This window comes from Corapipo altera, unplaced genomic scaffold, assembly GCF_003945725.1.
Source record: "Corapipo altera isolate COAL_440 unplaced genomic scaffold, ASM394572v1 45, whole genome shotgun sequence".
Classification (NCBI taxonomy): domain Eukaryota; kingdom Metazoa; phylum Chordata; class Aves; order Passeriformes; family Pipridae; genus Corapipo; species Corapipo altera.
The window spans coordinates 9085507-9105594 of record NW_020884877.1 but is presented as its reverse complement, the minus strand read 5'-3'; the positions used below and the strand labels follow the sequence as shown (position 1 = coordinate 9105594).

Here is a 20088-nt window from a genome sequence, read left to right as displayed (position 1 = left end):
ATGTGTCCTTTCTTGAAGTCACCCTGAAGTCTGGAGTAAGGTTGAGAATGTGGATTCTGCCTTTCTACCTGGTTTTCATTGTAAGACTTTCCTCTGGGTATATTGGAAAGAATACATTCCTCACCAAGTAAGCTCAAAGCAGCTGCCTCCAAGTACCTATGTGCAACAGCTTGCAAGAAAGAAGAAAAGCTTCCTGACTTCATGCAAGGCTTTCCAAACCTGACACTAGTTTAAAAACCAACCATCACACAGGAGAACAGGGAGATGTTGTCAACTCCATTATTCACAACTGCAGATAAGCACTGACGACAAAATATTTTCCCAAGTGATATTGTAACCTGGGGCAACATAAGTGTTTCAGTTCCTCCTTTCCACCTGGATACATCCTTCTTGGCATGTTTGCTACTGCATTGTATTGCATGGTAAGAAATTCAGATTCCAAGAGCAGGGATATATCAGTCCCCTGACTCTAAGAAACACATGAGTCAGACAGTTCCTATTTAGTATGCAAGGGAGAAGCATAAACGCCTTTTATGGTTAAACACAAATGATGAAATGCTATCTTTGTTGAGGAGAGAAATCTATAATTTATTTCTCCTATCTCTGCCTTACCATATTTACAGTAAATTTCTACTTTCAGAAGCAGGTACATTCATCTACAGTTTCCTAGTGGTCACAGGAAGATTTTCATTCCCTCCTGGAAAGTATCCAGTCCTTTTTCTCTCTAAGGAAAGGGCAATCCCTCCCTCCCACCTCAGGAAGAGTGGAGTGCTGGAAAGCTGCCATACAAGACTGTCGCATCAGTTTAATTTTTCTGGTAACAGTGAAGAGGGTCAGTACCCAATTCTGCAGACAGTGCCATGCATACTAAAGCTACTGATTTTCCAGCCCTACTCCTTCAACAAAATGATAAAGAGCTGTAGTGCTAGAACTGCCAGTAGCACACTGCAGCCAGAGGGTTGCCAGGGAGCCAAATGTAGCAGGCACACCCCACCTTGCTTGGAAAGAGTCAGGCTTACAGCTTCTGCACTGAACAGGAAAGGGAACACACGAGCCCTGAGACTCTACCACACAGACATACAGTCTGTGTGAGAATACAGCACCTCATTTTATCCCTTCCTGCCCTCCCCTAATTTTTCTTTTTGGCCTACACAGGTGTGTGAAGGATAAGTCCAAAACAAAAAGGTCCTCTTGGGATGGAAGCCGAGGAAGCCATGGTTTATCTTTCCCACCTGTACTTCCCCATCATATCCTCTGTGCAGCAATATTGCCTTCCCCATCTAAGACAGATCAACTGAGCTGTTTGCATAAGAAAGTCCTGAGTCACCTCAGCCAAAACTAGCCAGGTGAGCTAAGACATCCTAAATGACAGGCTTTCACTAATCCTCTTCATTTTGAGTGAAATGTGAGAGGCAGCACTCATAAGAGCAGCTTCACCAGTAGATTACACAGGAAGATATCTTCCACAGAGAGATGGTGACAGGTAGCCAGCCAACTTGTGTGTCAACACTAGTGCAGATAGAAAAGGATGTACCACAGATGGGAAAACCTGGTTTCAGACAGTCTCAGAGCTCATTAAATCACTGAGTCTAGTGGCTAAGCACTTCTAAAGATCTAAAACAAACCAAAGAGAAAGACACAGACACAGGACACCCTTATGTCTTTAAGAGTTGAGGCCTAGAATACATATTTACCTCTTGTCTTAGGCAGAAGGTGCCCATTTCAGTAGCACTGTCATCACAGCATTTTCCCTGTGGTATTCCTGCCCCCGAAACTCTTCCAAATCTGTTTTAATGCTACAGAAAGACTTGTGCATGGTTTTCCTTCCACCAGAATCCTTGTTTACAGCCTGCAGGTATAAGCAGGCCTGCTGAGAACAAGGAGAAAAGAATTACAGTGTGTTTTATGAAACAATATCATGTATGTAGCACTGCGGAGGTAGGCACTTCAGGAATCTGGACAATGTGAACACCAGATCCTTAAACTTACTCCCAAGACTGAGGCAGAGATGTAGGTATGTAAAGCTGTGTTCCTAAAGTAGTAATATTGGATATTATTGGCATGAAAAAGAGCAGAGCAGATTTAAATATCTAGTTGCTCCTCCTCTCAACATTACAGATGCTTAAAAAATACATTATCTCATCAAGCTTGACTGAGCCTGGTCTATTGCTTCATATAAGATTATATCTTTACTACATATTGGAATATCATTGTATACTACACATTGGAATACCATTGTATACTACACATTGGATATTATAATGTAGAGTTCTATATTCTATAGGTCATACTTGTGAAACAAGCCCCAATGGCTGGCAAAGTTTTGGCTGAAAAGTGTTACTAGCTAATGTTGTCAAGGATGATGTCTCCAAACAACATAACTGTGACAAAAGTCTGTAGTGTAATCCTGATATGAGCCCCTCAGGCACCAAACTCAGCTGAAACTTCATAAGAGAAAAAATGAGCAAAAAGAAGGGTGAGGCTTCATGAAAATCTTGTGTTTTATTACAAAGATCCAAACTAACACAACTACAACTCCTTTGTAGTTGAAACTGTCCACAGACTTCTAAAGATATATATACACCTCTAAAACAAGCAACATGCAATCTGGTCCACTAGGGCTGCCAGTCTTACTGCCATTCAGAAGCACTAATGTCCACTAACCTGGTCTACCAGAGTACTGAAGTAATTCCAAAATATTAGCATATCTACTGGAATGTTGAGTTGCTAGAAAGTCCCCTCATCTCCCATGTACCTCTACTTGTAACTTTCTAGAATATCTATATTTCTCAAAGAACTTGTAGGATTTATGAATATGTTTAGGTTGCAGTAACTCCCCTTACATGATCTTAAATGGGAAAGTCAAACTACTCTATATCTCTACTCCAGCCAGCCAACACTAACACTGTTCTCAAATGAGTTAGTTTGAAATGGTAAGAAAGGATTTGAACCTCACGCACATTTTTGTTCTATCACCTAAGGACATTGACAGGTTTAACCTGAATTCCCCCTCCCCCCAAAAAAGGAAAAAACTCCAAATCCCTAGGTATGTTTGAGCCAATCTCAGTGGAAAACATCTGGTCACTTCTTAAAAAAAAAAAAAAAAAGGAAGGGATCATTAATGATAGATGAGAAATAGGAGAGAAAAACAATTATATTTTTGTAACACCACTCTATAAATTAATGGTATGCTTCAGTGTGGAACTCTATTCATTTCTGGTCACACATCCTGGGCAGAAACTGCAGTGACAGTGAAAAGCAAAAGCACACGTGTTCTGCTCTGTTTCCCAACACACCTTCATCTGCTTTCACATATTTTGCTCCTCCATGTCCTTTTGACTCTTCAGCCAGGTCCTTTGTTATGTGAAAGGTCTTTTCTTGACTGGTATTTTCTACTCCTTGAAATTCCCTTCTTAAAATGGAACACCAACTAATAAATTGTTGGTATCTCTATGGACACTGAGCTACTGTGGGATTTTTTTACTTAATAGCTTACATGGTCTTACATTATTAAATAAATTCCCAGTAGGAATGTTTCATGCTAATTAGGGTCACCCATCCTCTTGGATGAACTAGCAGGAACAACTGCTCCACACCCTGTGAAAGTGCTGCTCTAAACCCGTGTCCTTTTGCCATACCCAAAGCAGTTCATGTATGTTTGCTGCAATTCTCCTGTTGTTACTACTTCATTGACTTATTTCTCCAAGATCTCCCCTAGCAGCATAGATGTAGTATCTATTTATTGAGGAAAAAAGCTGTTTGCACAAACCCGTTAGTCCACCTCTAATCACACTGGGGGAGATTTCTATCTACATAGACTGTCACATGCACCTCAGTAAAGTTTTACCTCATCAGTTTACTCAGAGTAATTCCTTTCTTTAAAGTTACAGGACTCCCCTCACACCTTTGTGACCTAAGCTGTCCTTTGGGTATAGTTCATAGCTGGGAATTACAGTATCTTATTGGTTTTTGGCATTGCATCATATTTCAAGCTGTCTATTGAATAATGTGTATGCTATCAAGGTCCTCTTCTCATACTAAGCAGGAGTGTCTAGGGCTGTCAATCTTACTGCCATTCATAAGTATAACATCCACTAAAAATAAATAGAAAAAAAGTGGTGTGACAATGAAAAGCTGTAATGTGAAGACATTGAAGAAAAAGGCTTTTGTCAAATCTGACTAGCATGGAATGTGTCATATAACACTACCCAAACTGTTTGACAAGAACAAATTATCGCAAGATTCCCTATCAAAATAAGCCAAATCCATTAAAATATACAAATAAATCCCAGCTATGAGAGCAGTGTCCTGTATTACAGGAAACAATGTTTATTAGATTACACTATTGAATTAAAAAACAGTAAATGTCCTTATCAATAATTAATCAAGAGCTCCCTATTTTTTCCTAATTGACAAATTATAAAAATCTTTAAGTGAAATTAACTTCAAAACTGATGGTGTAATTCCATAGGGTTACTATCATATTGAATAAAACAGAGATGTAAAAGATGAAAAAAACCTGACACCAACAAAATGTAGATTAACTGCAGAAACAGACAAAAGGCCACAGCAGCAGATCAAAGAGAGAGCAGCTTGGCAACGTATGATGGAGCATTACCATAATGAATTTTGTGAGTAAGCAGTGTCCTTTAAGATAATTCTTTTGATCTCTTAAGAAGGTATTAACTATAATCAAGAAAGGGTTTACTTAGCAAAAAATAAAAAATAAATTAAAGGAGGAATAGACTTATCTAGGATTTAATTTTAACCCATTTCCAGCACCTCCATCATGATGTTTCACAGATTTCTATCAGGCTTACCCCGATTATCTAGGCTGGGCTTCTGAATTCCAGCCAAAAGAACTTCCTGCAGCAATTCCTGACTTGCACACTCTAAGAGCAATTTCCTCCTATTTCCTTTCAGGATTAAGAGTGAAAGTGAGAGATTAGTCAGGTATTTAAATTTAGCTAGATTCCAGCTCAGTTTCCTGGACTAGAAGGAAACCCAGGTCATCAAATATCTGAGTAGAAATCCAGTTCAAGGCTTCCCTGTAACAAATGTGAAGTTGAACCCTCCCAGCCCAAGGACAGATGGAGAGGGTTGAGGGTGCTCTTATGCAGTTAAGGTGGGATGGTAAGGCCAGACAGAAAAATCCCGAAAATCTGGGTTTGCTGTCCCCACTGCTGCTGGCTGCAGTGTAGCCGGGGCAACAACCACTGCTGCCCTTAGGGACTATTCTGCCATCCCAGTTTCTCTCCATCCCACAGTTAAGAGGCATCCTCACACACACACACACACACACACACACACACACACACACACACATTTTGTCTCAGCAAAAGCAGGAGCCATCAGCAGTTAGAGCCGTAGCTTTTCTGGGGACTGCAAACTAGCAACACCGTGGGATTACAGTTGCCATGGGCAACTGGCTGGCTGTGTCTCTTCCTCAACCCAACCTCTTCTGGGCTGTGCTGGGCTCGCAGTGAGCAGACAGAACTGAAGTACCTCCACAGAAAGCCTAAAAGACTGAAGAGAACCTGCCTTGTTCTGTTCAGGTTTTGATCCAAACTAGACTAGCAAGTGTACAGGAATCATGGAGCAGACTGCTGCCCTCCTAGGCATCCAGCTGCCTGCTGGTGCCATCCGCCAGGCCAGGCCACGCACCAGCAGATCAAAAGGAGCTGTAACTGTCATTACAGCTGACATAATGAAGACATGGTGCTAATAATTGTTTGGAGCAGGAGTCTGCTCTTTTGAGAAATTTTCCCGAATGCTGTTAAAGGGGCCCTGCTTGTTTTCAAACGAGCAAGTGAAATCTAAGGCGCTCAGATCTGCTAACAATTATCTTCAGAGCTGCTCTTGCCGCTGCCTTTCCCCACTCTGTCCATCACACGCTGCCTCGGAGCAGGAGGTGCACGGCAGGTTGAGTGCTCTGTGGGGCGGGAAGCCATTACGCCTTATTAACTTTGAGTGACTAAGTCTTTTGTGCAGGAGCTGAATATAATTAAAACACATTTTCATTGCTAAGCTGTTCGAATGAGGATCTGGGCTTGGGCTTCTCTGTTTGCTCTACCTGACTAGTGAGTTTGTGAAAAATAGCAAGGCTGAAGTTAAGAAAAATCTAAAATTATTTCTTGATGAAACGATAATAACAACACCACCAAAAATTAGAAGGCAACATAACAGTGACTACAGGTTATTTAAGCCACACAGATATCTGATGTGAAAGGCAGGTATCTCTCATTTCAGAAAAACAGAGAATTACTCAAAGTGTGGGAACTACTGTTTACACAGGCTCAGGCAAGTCTCTTTCCATACTTAATATGGCTGTTGACTTTGGAAGATTCCATTTTCCAGCCTTGACTTAAGCTACAGAAACTACCAGAGCCATCTTAAATTATTTAAAAGACACTTCAGCAAGCTGGATATCCCTTCCACCCTAGTGGGAATTCCTGCAAGGAACTGATCAGGCTGAAATATGCCAAAAACCAATGTTTGGCATAAGTGAGTAACTGTGGCTGCTGCTGCTACAGTAATTTAAGAAAGGCAGCAGCTGGGAAAGGCTGTTTCTCATGGTAACCCTTTCCATGTGTGTCCTCCACCCAGATGTAAAGTCAAAGACCCTCCTCTCAGAGGAGCAGCTTTGAAGTTCTTAAGTGATATTTAACTCCAACAACATAACCCTTTATCGTTGCTATAAAGCAGCCAGTAAAATAAGACACCACACCCCAAAGACTCTAGGACTTCGAAGAGAATAGTCAATGCAGAGGAAGGAGACACAACCTTGCTTTGCTCAGGAATCCTAAGAATTGTGCAACATTTTAACAGCACTGTTTGATGTCGGAGAATGCAAAGCCACTCAGAGAGATTTTTATCTCCTCAGCTCAAACAACAGTGGTAATAGAGACTCCACCATCTGAGTGTGCCTATGACCTGATTTTTGGCTGCTTCTCTGAGATACTTTTGAATTCATATGCTTTTAATTTCTGAAAGAAAAAGTGTTTGGGAAAGGAAGCGAGCATGAAAAATATATCTGCAGTCTGGGAGCTACAGTTAATAGAAAGGAATTGTCTGTTTCTTATTTATGTATATAAACACACAAAGTGATGATGAAGGACTCTAGATTCTCTGAGAGTTTTTCAGAGTATAATGCAAAAAGCAGCCCCCATAATCTAACATAGAGCTTGTCACATACAGATTGATGCTATTCACCCGTGGAGGTGAAGCAACGGGGTATGTCACATGCTCTTTCCCCACTCCTAACGAGCCATTCCCAGAACCTTGTGGTACTGGCATGAGGAGGAGCTCCAGAGACTCTTCATCCAGCCCTTACATTTACATAAATGAAAAACATTTTGATCACACAATTTAATGGTAGAGTTGCATCTATTTGACACTGTAAGAATTATTTCGTGATAGAGCAGGATCAAGTATCTAATACCTTTGTATTTCTTGAATGAAAGCTGAGGGAGAAAGGGAGCACATTTGTTTGAACAAAATGCCTTATTTTTAGTGGTAGTTCCACTTCCATCCGAATCCTCTTCTGTTATTCTACAAATATTCACACTAGCTACTTTATTCCTTAAAAAAATGCTCAAAATGCTCTAGCATTGCTTATAACTCTATGTATGTGGATATATCATATTCATATGAAATATTTGTGGAGGAATTGTTCAAGCAACAAGCTGAAAAAGGGGCCTGAAAGCTCAGGGGAATGCCATAAACTTGGGCCATCAAACACAAGATAGAGTAAAACAGTCTGCTTTCAAAGCAGAGCAGCAAACAATTAATGAGAAACGTATTGGATGACAACCCTTATCAGCCACTTCTGAAATAATTGCAAGTATGTTTACAAAACTCAGAGCATATTCAATGACAATTTTAAAAGTGAGTATGAAACTCAATTCATTAAATAGGTTAATTATTTCAAATAATTCAACCACTTCCTGTAAATCACAATCTGTAGAAAGCAGCTCTGGCTGAGAAGGCATTTCTGTTCAGCATGGCTTGTCACCATGGCCCTTCTCATGCCTTCTGGTTTATGTAAATTGCGATGGCTCCAGTTCTTTTCTCCATACAGTTACTCATTGCTTTGTGAAGGATATATAATGGTGTTAAAATGGAGTGTTTAAACCCAAAGCAAAGCATCAAACAAAAGCTCCTCCCCATTTTGTCAGTATTGTGAACATATAGGGTTTGTGTGGATCAGCTTTACTCGTGAAGGATCCCCCCAAATAAGAATGCTGTTTGGACCGTACCTGAGTCTGCCACACAGCACGAAGGCCTCTTCCCACTGTATCACCAGCCACCCAGTACCAACAACCTCTTCAGTGGCACATCAGAAGGGCAGTACCCATCTCCTTGGCAGGCACCAGATGCCATTTCCTCAGCAGGCACTGGTAGTCATGTCCTCAGGGGGCACTGGTGGCCATCTCCTCAGCAGGCACTGGCAGTCATGTCCTCAGGGGGCACTGGTCGCCATTTCCTGAGAAGGATATTCCATCCATTTCCTCAGACGGTCACTGTCATTCATTTCTTCAGCAAGGAAGCACCCACCAGCTTTGCAGGCACCTGAGGCCATCTCCTCAGCAGGGCACTGTCGGCCGTTTCCTCAGGGACGAAGCACTCAGACCTCAGCAGGCATTGACAGCTATTTACTCAGTTGGCACTGGCACCTGTCTCCTCTGCATAGCATGGGCTGCTATCTCCTCAGCAAAACGCAGGCACTAATCTCCTCAGGTGGAACCTACTCCTCCTCTCTGTGGTGCCAGGAACTTCCCAAGAGCCCCTCTGTGGATGGGCAGGGGTGCTTACCTGGTGCCCTGCTGGTGATGGGGTACACAGATGCCCAGCTGCAAGTGAACTGTGTGCCTGTGGCCTGCAGCGAGGGATGCAGCATCTTGGGAGAAAGGGTGGCAGGATCAGGCACATGGCAGGCAGTGCAACTGGCACAGCAAAAAGTGGGGAATCGTGATGTTTCCTCACGTCTCTGCTGCCCACAGAGGCTGCAGGATGGCAGCAGGACCACACGCAGGGGCAATCACAGTGGCCATTCCCACATGAGGGGAGCAGATCCCTGGTTTGGAAGGCCCCAAGGAGCAGATGAGGCAGTAGGAAGTAAAGATGAGCAGAGACCAGAGCACTCAGAACCATTGTGTGAGGTATGCCTGTGAGGGTTGATCTTGTGGGCTTGGCCTCGGCCTCAGTGACACTGCTATGGCGTTGAAAGGGAGTGAATGCACTGACTGATTTGAACCCGCTCCCATCCCTGCTCTCTGCATGACAATGATGACACACGACAGGGGTAATCCTAGGATCCATGATGAGTGTGCTGTGAGAGACTTCCACACAACAGCACTTCACACAAAGAGGGAATGCCTGCTGAAAGCCTGCAGCAGAGTGGGAGGCCTGGTACTTGTCCTCCACACCCTCATGCTGTGGGCAGACAGGTGAAACGGGTCAGGTGCTGCTGCTTCCTTGAGTCTTTGGTGGCTGGGATGCATCACTCTGAGGAATCATCAGAGGAATGGAAAAGGATAAATCTGAAGGTGATCAGAGGTCTGCAAGCCATGTTAAGTCTGCTCACCTTGCTTCCTTCTCAGACCTTGGGCTTGTCTTATCTCCTAAGTACAAGAGAAATCACAGACTCAGTGGGTTATCCTAAACACAACAGTGGAAATAGTTTTGGGAAAGGGTCCTTTGGATGCACAGACCTGAGAAAAATGTAGTTCAACATATGCTGAATCACAGACTATTTGCCATTGCTTCTCGCAGTGAATGAGTTTTCAGGATCAGTCCCTGTGTCCCTTGTTACCTCACTGGCCTCTCAGGTACAGACAGCTATAGCACACTTCAAAATTTGTGGATTTTACCAGTTCACGTTCATGCCCAGGAATCTTCATGCACTGAACTTTTTTCCTACAGATTTGGGAAAGAGCATTGTAACAAAAACTATCTGCACTTACCAGACAAACCTGCCTAGGTAAATTAATCAATATATACCCCTACTTATTTGAAAACTCTCTACTGATCGTCTTTGTAACTTGAATGATTTGAACATTGAGAGAGTTAAAGGAATGAAAATCATGGTAAGGATGAAAACTTGAAGCATTTCTATTCATGCCACTTAATTTTTGAGTACTTTTACTTACATTAATATTATTGAAATATAATTAATTTCAATTTATTGTTTAAAAGCTATCACGAGCATCTTACAACAGCCAGCTAAAAGCCAGCATCCAGCAAACTGCTCACTGCCAGTGCTCTTCTTCTGCAGTGCTGTCTTTTGTTAATTCAGGCAACAGAGTTTTGCCTTTTCATAGTCCATGGCAATTTCTCATTGTTTTGCACTAACTTAGGGTGTTGCATACTGAAATGCAGTATTCTTAGGATAATTTAAATGGAAAATATAACTAAAACCACACCTTAAAGCCTCCTGTGCATCTTCAGATTTGTATTGTCTGGCACTCTCTGTCTTCTACATTCCTTTATTCCCCAAATCCAATCCACATCCCTAAATTACTTGACAGCGTGCCCCAAAATATCTAGCAAGACTTACATATAAGGTGGGTGTTTGTGGCATTTATTAGTTAACAAGAAAAAATTTACTGCTAAATTGTTTCTGGTGATATGTATTAGATTGCTGCTACGTGGTATTTGCTGTGTGTTCATATGCCATATAATCTGTGTTCTTTACTACCTGTAAAAGATTAATCATAAAGGCAAGCTGTAACTTCATCACAATCAAGGTAAGAAAACTGCTTTTATGGTTGCCTGGGTTTTATTACCCACAGATTTTATAGTAACTATTAGATCTAAAATATAAAACTTGTTCATGTTCAAAAAGTTTAAATGCAGTCAGGAAAAACTTTGCGACCAGGAGAATACACACAGTAAATGCAAGAGGGAACATTATGGAGTAGACAGGAGTATATTGGCAATATTACTCAACACAGAAGACAGGGCTGAGAGTGTATTTCTCATGACTGACTTTTTCACACCGTGGGTACTGGAAGATAAGTTTTGGGTTTGCGTTTCAGGTTCATTTGTTTAATTCATTATGCAGATATTACCACTGCAGCCGACTATTTCTCAGCAAAGAACTGTACCTTGTCCAAAAGCCTTTCAGACACATTAATTAACCCATTGCTTTGCCAACAGGATCTAATAATTAGTAGACTTCTGGGTAAAGGAACTGAAATCAGAGATGCTGTTAAAAAAAAAATAGTAGAGGAAGGCCTCCTACACTTTTTGTCATATACACAGATATTTAAATAATAGTTTGTCTTATGCTCTTTGCAATATGAATAGTATTAATCCTATTTTTGTTTGAGATGAGATGGATTGGAGGTGAATTTCAGAAATACTGTGCAGAGGGGGGTCTCAGCCAATAACCAAAAGAAGGGAACTGATGAACAATTGTTTTATCATTGTGTTACTAGGCTATTGGCATCAGACAAAATGCACAGTGATGTGGCTTTGTGTTCTTTCTTATGATATAACACAAGGATCTAAAAAAATGTTTGCTTTCTTTAAGGAGTATCCCTACCTCTAACCACAGCCTCTTCATATGTTAAAATTTTAGGTATTTTCATCCCATGAAAATTATATAATTACTGAAGTTACCAAAATCATCACAGTATAAAAGCCACTAGACTGGAAGTTCAACGGTCAGCAAGTGAAGGGCTTTATCCTCAATTTGTTTAAAACTATTTGCCATTTATTTTTTCCATAAAAATGCTGACTTATAGTGCTAAAGATTCAGTACAGATGCAATGATAAACATCCTGCAATACTTTGTACAAAAGTACAGAAACAAGAGCTGCCAGTCCTGATATTCCTGATGTAAAAGGCAGGTTGAAGTTAGCTTATTCTTAAAAATCTATACAACTTTTCTCACTCTCATTGTACAGAAGAACAAAGCACATTTTAAAAATCATGCATATGTCCCTTGTAAACTTGTATTAAATGTCCCTTCTCTGGTTTTTAGGTGTTGGTCATATCTCTTTTAATGTCACCATGCCACTTTTTTTTTTTCCTTCACTAAGCTTTCAAGAAAAATGAGGTAAGAACAGAATCTTTCAAACAGATACAGCATTTTGGAATTTTTCAAGCTGTCTTCCCTAAAAAAAGGAGAACAGTATATAGAGAGAGGAGTGTGTCCAGAAATATCTTTGAAGGTGAATATGGAAAATCACTTTAATAATCCCTCCAATATCTGTCCTTTCTTTGCCTACCAAGTGTTTCTGTATTCAGTTGATTCCACCTCCCCATGATGAGCTGGATGTTCCTATCTCTCCATGGTTATCACTAAGAGATTTGATTCTGGGCAGGTAGACAGAAATGCATCATGGCAGCAGCATCTTCAGACTATGCACGGTACAGGGTTTCTGTGTAAACATCAGTTTTTCCAGATTGCTACTGCCTGAAAGCTTTAGAAGCTATGCTCGCAACTTGTTCCTACTCTAATAAATTTTGTGAATGTTTATGATTGCAACAGCTCTGCTAGGGCAGGCCAGGACCAAGGCCTGACAACTTGAGTAATGCTGAAGTGTTGGTAACTGTTCACCTTAAGGCTGACACCTTCTTACATCCTTGGGCCAGCCCAGAGTGTACACTCATACTGCCTAAAAAATCTTTCTAAGCACTGGAGGTAACTATGCCACTGCTGAAAAATAGGTGCTAAGTAGCCTGCATTAAGACTGTCAAACTGGCAATCCTGCTCCATCTGGATCCTGAATGATTTTCCATCATCATATAACAGTATAAGGTTCATTTGCCATCTGGCTCCTGAATCAACTGCTGTCATACAAGCAGCACCCAGCTGGTCCAGGGTCAAGATTATTTTGTTATTTGGGGTATCTCTATTTTTATTTTGAGTAATTTTCCTTGCTGACTAGTTATCAAAGAGGGCTGCAAGCAATTGTTAGTGGATTACTGGGAAACTTTAGCAAACCCTCTAATGGTACTCACTGGGATCAGTGTTGCAGCAGCAAACAGAAAAGACCTGGATCTGGCATTGTTATAAATTCTAGGCCTGGGGTGTCTGCATGCACTGAGTTCATTGGCTTATTTGGAACTCAGGTACTTCTGCATTTTTCTTACTCCGTTCGTGGCTTTAGGAGTAACAGATACTAAGATGAAAAAAAAAGAACCATCTTTAAATGCATTACATTTGGGACCCAGGTGTTAAAGTTCTGAAACTCATCATTACTTTTAAAAACTTTTGCCTATTTGCTTTATTCTTTTGGCCATCATCAATCCTTTCACAGTCTCAGTTGTTTATACTTTTCCCTGAGCTTTCCTCTGAAATATCTGGTTCAAAAGTGTAATGAAGGCAACTCATTCAATGAAAGAGTCTCCTTGCCCCAAGGAAACTGCGAGGTTGGAGCAGGACTTTGCCGTGAGCGCTCCATGAACAAGCACAAGTGGTAAAACAGGCACTGGTTGTGGAGCTCTCCAGCTACTGGAACACTTAATTTCTCATTTTTCATCCTTATTTCTTTTAAAGCCGTTTGTAATAAAGCTACAGCCTGAAGTGGAAGAACTCACCTTAGCTGTAAAGCTTCATTGCAAGGCAGCAAATTGCACTGTATCATAATATCAACCTTATCTAAGATTCAAGGAATGAATTATACATATTACATTGCCTTAAAAATGAAACCTGGTGAAGTATTACTGTAATTTGAAAATCTAAGTGGATTTGTACAGTGAGATTTAAAATTTAAACCTGTTTAAATATTAAACTGGTTGGGAAAAAATATTTTTGAGAAATGGTATTCAATAGGAAAAGGATCTTCATTCAGAGAAAAGACAGCCCCAAACTAATTCTGTCATAAGAACAAACCATTAAGAAACATATTCACTAAGCAACTTCCATCTAGGAAAGCACATAAAATCACAGTCACCTGAACATGTTATAATGTCCCTTAGTGTGAATTTATGCTGAATTAGGAATTCAAGGGAATGCAAGATATCATCCCTGCAGGATGATAACAGAGATATTTTGGGCAATATGGATTGTGTTAATGTTATTGTATTGATTTATTTTGATCAAGTAAAAGAAAACAATTACTGTTGGTAGCTGATGCATGACTTTTTGTATGTATTTCTAAAAGCACAAGCCATAGTGCTGATCAAATCCCAGGGTCTCGATTGTTGATGTCAGTTCTCAGATGAAGTGGTGTTTTAGCCCACATCCTCCAGAAATCATTACCTCTTGTCATAGCAAAAGAGACACCTCTGTGAAAGCAAAGTGTGTTTCTATCCTTAATCTGCTACTTAGTTGACCAGATCAAGGACCAAACTGGCAGATGATCTTTCATCTTATGAACACAGTCCTGCTGGAGTTTCATTTTACCTCTTCCTCTGTGAGCGTTGTAGGATTTTATAGGCACCATTTTCCTGCTTAATAATTATTGACTGTCATGCTGTTTACATACCAGCATGGTTTGGCTCTGATAAGGGTGGTGGGTAGAATGTTTTAGCTAGCAAAAAGGAGAGATTGGCCCAAACACTGTCTCACAAATGTACTTATATTAGTGAGGTCATCTTGAGATTGATCTGAAATCAGGCATTGGTTTCAATCTCAGCATTACTGAGTATGCTTCATGCACCATGTGTTCTCTAAAAAATATGCAATAAAGCAGGCTGGTGAAGTTAACCAGACAGATGGCTGAAATCCTACATGTGAGATGGATTGGTAAATGGATAGGTAAGGACATGGATGGGTGTTTCAAAAGGCAGAAAAAAGGGTAGCTGATTACAAAGCTAGATAGAAAATGGAAGGTATTATAAAAAGAAATATGGGATAATATAAACAGAGCCCTTAATCCAGTTGACTGTAAATCCCTTTTTCTTAATTGGTTTAGAAACTGTGGGCTGTAATGTGAGACAGAGGGCTCTCAGCTGCTTTTCTTCTTTGCTGACTGGAATCACATTAAGTGGAAACAATAGCAGAGCTGACAGCTCCTTGTCTGTAGGGGCACTTGGAGCTAATCTGCTATTGAGACTAATACAATTATATAGGATTATAGGATTGCCACTGATACACAGATTAGGGAACTCCCAAAGGGAGTTGCATCTTGGGGTATTACAAAGGGAGAAAATATACAAGGGTCCCAATTACCTAGAAGTCAAGGGGGAGAGCCACAAAGATATATTTGGATCTATTTTTCCCAGACTTACATGCATACACAAGAATCTCAACCCAGCAGTAGCAGAACAATGCAGGAGACTTTAATATGTATTGTTTTCACCATGCACACTGCTCCAGTGCTGGCCTGAGCAATCTGAGGTCAAAGAAAAAATGCTGATTTCAAACTGCTGTCTTGCAAGGAAACCACTTCAATGCAGTAATTTGAAATGAAGGTACAACCCAGATCCAGATTTCATACAGCAGCTCGCTGTCCTTGCTTTCCCCCTTCCTGTGCACACACAACATGTTAAGAAACCAGCCCATAAACAGAATGATGTAAAGTCTCCTGTGTGGGTTTTGAGTACCCATAAATACCACAGTTGTGAGCCTGGGCCTTGCATCCTCTTATAGCTTTGTACTCTCAGAAGAGTGAGCACAGAGCTGGGTTGTCACAGCCCTCTCTGAATGTGTGTGCTGTAGGCTTTGAGCTGACATTCTGCTACCAGCTTCTGGGTACCTGATGCCTTTAGTGAGTTACATTCTTAACGGCACCATAAGGTGTGTAAATACAAATGTCTTAAATTTAAAACTTATTAACCAACTCACCACAAGTCACATAAAAAGTCTGCATCAGTGTCGCTATCCCAAGTCTCTAGTTACCAGGCCACATTTCACATAAAACCCCTTAAATTCATACATTTCATATATATTCTTTTTCCCTGGCCAGTTGGCAACAAAATGTAAGCATGCTGTTCCCATTATTCCTATTCCCAACTCCAGGACAAACAGCTGCAATGCTGTTTAACAGCACTTGCTCATTTGACAATGGTAAGTAGAGAACTTCAACAAAGCTTCCCACTTCCTGCTCATAGTTTGATCCAGGCATCTAATAAGAGATTCCCAGCTCCTGAGTTCTAGCATAGGAAGAAAAACAGAAACACGAAAGCAAACTATGATTATCTCATAGCAATGAATTATGGCAAAACTAGGAATAAAATTTTATTGACAGCAAAGCTCAGTACTTGCTGGATCACATGGCTGTAACTCAGATCTGGCCGTTACTAACAGTTGTGAAGGAGAGGACTGGTTTTCTCATTCCAAACTTTAAAATACTTTTCCATGTGTCCAGGATGAAATTATAAGAGAACTAATGTTGCTTGCTTTTTTTTTTTTAATTTATTTATTTATTTTATTTTAGGCAAGTACCATTTTTATAATACTAAAAACACATTCTTTAAGTCTTGACCCGGGGGACCTTTGGTCTTCAATAAGAGCTATGCATGGGCCTAAGCATCCTTGGGAACTCATCCTTCATTTTCTTTTAGCCAAAGCATAAAACCAAGTAGCTTTCAGGGCTTGAACCTTTCAGGTCTTGAACCTGTATCAGGTGGTACCCAAGTGCCAAGACACTTTTAAGATTAAAGGAGCTGGGTGGTAGTTTGGCCTCCAGCTTCATCCATCTCTTTCTTCTTGAGTAGAAGATGAGGTCTGATCTCCCTTGGTGGTGCCTGAGGGTAGGTTTCAAGAAGTGTCTTTCCACTGTCTCGTGTCATCCTTTAGCAGACAAAAGCCAGTTCCTCTCTCTGAACCAAACTGCACACCCTGAGCATTGTGTTATATATGGATCTAGAGCCTGAAGCACTGCCTGAGGGACCAACCTGAATTACTTTCCTAGAGAGACTGTGCTGCCTGCCAGTTTTAGCTGTCATCTGAGAAACATCCAGCTACTGCAAACTGGGGAAAGAGCAGTCAGGGGCTGATTCTGAGAAGCAGTTCATTGACGGAGGAGGAAACAAAACAAATTCCTTTAAGGGAATGTAATTCTAATCATGGTCCCTGTGTAAATAAATCAAAGGCTCTCTACTTCCTGCAGATCTCCCATATTGACAGAAGGTTTGCAACAAGACATAAAGTTGGCCTTTCTGTAGAGATTCTATTATTTATTAGTTGCTTACCTCACTGTTGACTTGATTCAGAAGGAAAATAGCTTCCTCTTGCCAGACTGCTGTAGTTGGACCCAATTAATGGTCCATCCTCTATTTTCTATTTCTTTTTTTCTTTTCATTTTTTCGTATTTTTCCCATACACACTTTAAGAGGACTTTTCCCTCTGACCTGCATTTTTCTGTCTTTACAACAATTTCCAGTCACTAAAATGAACAAGTTCCGGCTAAGGCTAATACAACATTATGAAGCTGGAGAAGTAATGCCCTGACACACTCAGTGCAGATGAAATTTTGGCTCAAACACAGGGCAGGCTGCCTGCACATTCAGAAAAATACTTAGAGGTCCAAAACCTTGCCTATTTTTTGTTCTTAGTACATTATGTGACTCAGTACAAAACAATAGCTCTCCCTATAGATCCAGGTTTGAAAACACAGTATATTCATCAAATTTCTTTTCCTTTTCTTAGCAACCAGGGAGCTATAATTTATTTTTATTTGTAGGAGAGCTCAGGCTCTGAAAGCACTCTCTCTAGGAGATAGGTCATCCAAGCTTATTCAGCAGGCTAAGAGTCTGTACCCCAAAATTAGATCAAGCAGAGATTAGCTTCAATCACTCTTTATTTGTGTTTGGAGTACAGAATTTTAAAAATGGGACTGAGTGAGTGAAAACAGAGAGTATGAGTCTGCCAAATCCCTTGGGCATTTAATCTGACTTAAAGTGAAGAGCTTTGTACAGGAACTATCCAACAGCAAGACCAGGCTCTGTGCTTGTAGGGTCCTGTGTGTGTGTGAGAGATGGACACAGCTTCCCATCTGCCTGGGCACTGGGGACAGAGAGAGGCGCAGGTGCAGCAGGAAATATAAAAGGCAGTTAATGTGCAGTATGAACAGGAGTGCTACATAAAGCACTTTAAAGTGGGACAAGTGACAAAGTGTCTTGGTTTTTATAGGTAAAAAGCATCTTGTTAGGGTCTGAAATGGGTTAGACACTAGAGCTTACCGAGGAATTTTTATGACGGAAAGTGAGGTTTGGAAGGAGGGAACAAGGGGAGACCGAGCAAAAAGCAGCCCTAGGAAACTGAAGTCGGAGAAAACAGACTGCCATGGAGAGAGCTGCCAGTGCAGACTGTCCAAGGAGGGTCATCTAGAAATGAGGCAGTCACTTACATGTGTATGAGAGGCTGTCACAGACCTGTTTACTTATAGCCTCTAACCTGTACTAATGCAGCGCTTAAACAATTCCAAGCAAAGGCGGGACAGCTTTGCTCCTGAAGCCCTACAGCGTGTTAGACCCAGTGACTCTCTCCCAGGGCTGCCATAAGGAGCCTTGCTGTAACCCTCTGGGGTGCCATCAACAAAGCAGAGCCCACAGCAAACCTTGTGCAAGGGTCCATAGCTTTGATTTCCCGTGTTCCCACAGGACCAGAAGCAACAATAAGAGCTGCAGCCAGTAATGGCCTTGAAAACATGAGCAGATGAGACAAGTTTATCTTAGTTAGCAATGCTGTGCTTTCTAAATGGTGTGCAGGGAGCTTGAACGCAGCAACCTTTATAGCACATTCATACATCACCTGCAATATGTAAATCCACATATCCACATATTGGCCTGGGCAGACCTGTGGGATCTACCACAAAGCCAAACACAGCTGCATGTGTAGGAGTTTGTGTGGGATTCAGAAAACAAATGAGCTTGAAGTACTACAGGGCGGATTGGATTATTATATACCTAAGCAAGACACCACAGGTATTATACAGGATACTATGGAGGGCATTTGACTCAATGGCCTTTCTTTCCGATTGCTCTTTTGTACAACTTCTAATTGTGATGCAAGTGAAACATAATTGCTTGTAATAACAGGGAAAGAATCAATAGCACCGTTTGTTCACAGATATAACCTGAGTTTCTCAGGTGTTTAAGTAGCCACTGGTCAGCAAAAATATTTGTTGCAATTTTGGTTTACATATATGTGTGGAGATTGAAAAAGTGAATATGATGAATTATTGTTCAGTCATTACTGAAGAAATACAGCTACAATTCAAGAGTGGGCAAAAATACTACTCTGCTGCCAGATTTATATACACAGCTTTAATCTTGGTTATATATGAGAGGAGCTGAATGTTTATGGTTGTCTAACCAAGGGACTATAAACCTTGAGAATAGAGAAAGACAGAAAAATAATGTAATTCAAATGAGTATGGAGGGTCAATCAGAATTAAGAAAAGAGAAAGGAGAGGAGAGAAACTGATTTAATTGAAGCAGCATTAGGGGGCTAGATACTAAAAATATTATTTCCCCCATGCTTGACTAAAAACTACCTTGTAGACATGAAAGGCTGTTTTTCAAAATCACAAAAGGTATTAACATGTGCATGGAATGACAATGAAAATACACTAGGACCAAGATTTCTAAGAAGCAAATGATAATTCTGGGATGTTTCTACCAGGAGTTGTTCTCCTTAGGACTCACAAAGGGCTCTCTCTTTGAATGACCCTTCAAATGTCTCTGGAAAATGGAAAGCTGAATGTTAGAAACCAGAAACCCCAAACATCATAAATCATGTCTTCAAAACCTTGTTCTGTAACAAGAGAGGAAAACCCATGATTTTCTATATATAACTATCATGGAGTGCTTTGGGATCTCAAACATTGGATATATACTAACACATACTTTTGATCCCCAAACATTTTTCGAAACAATGTATCTGTCAAGAGCACCACCACAGATGAGTGCATTCTGAAATTCAGCAGCTGCATAGAGGTGTTCAGTACCACAACCCAGAAGCTCAGGACAGGAAGTAAAGGCTATTGTAAGCAAATAAAACTGTGAGAATGAAATTCGGGTGGCAGACAATAACATCCCAAATTGTAGCCTGATTAGATCTGTTTCTTAGGACTGACCAAGAGCTCACTGGGATTTTTAATGACCAAAAACATTTCAGGAGTGATCAGGGCATTAATACCACCATCCCATTCCACGTGGCTTTGGCTATTCTATTTAGTTTCCAGC

General features: G+C 40.8%; 1 long non-coding RNA gene across 1 annotated transcript in view; it reads left to right on the top strand.

Moving 5' to 3' along the window:
* The first annotated feature begins 8477 nt into the window (after positions 1-8477).
* The window catches only part of LOC113944109, a 68979-nt gene continuing 57368 nt past the window's right edge, over positions 8478-20088 (top strand). Inside the window, exon 1 of the long non-coding RNA XR_003526584.1 lies at positions 8478-9571. This is a non-coding gene — a long non-coding RNA (uncharacterized LOC113944109). The remainder of the gene's footprint in view (positions 9572-20088) is intronic.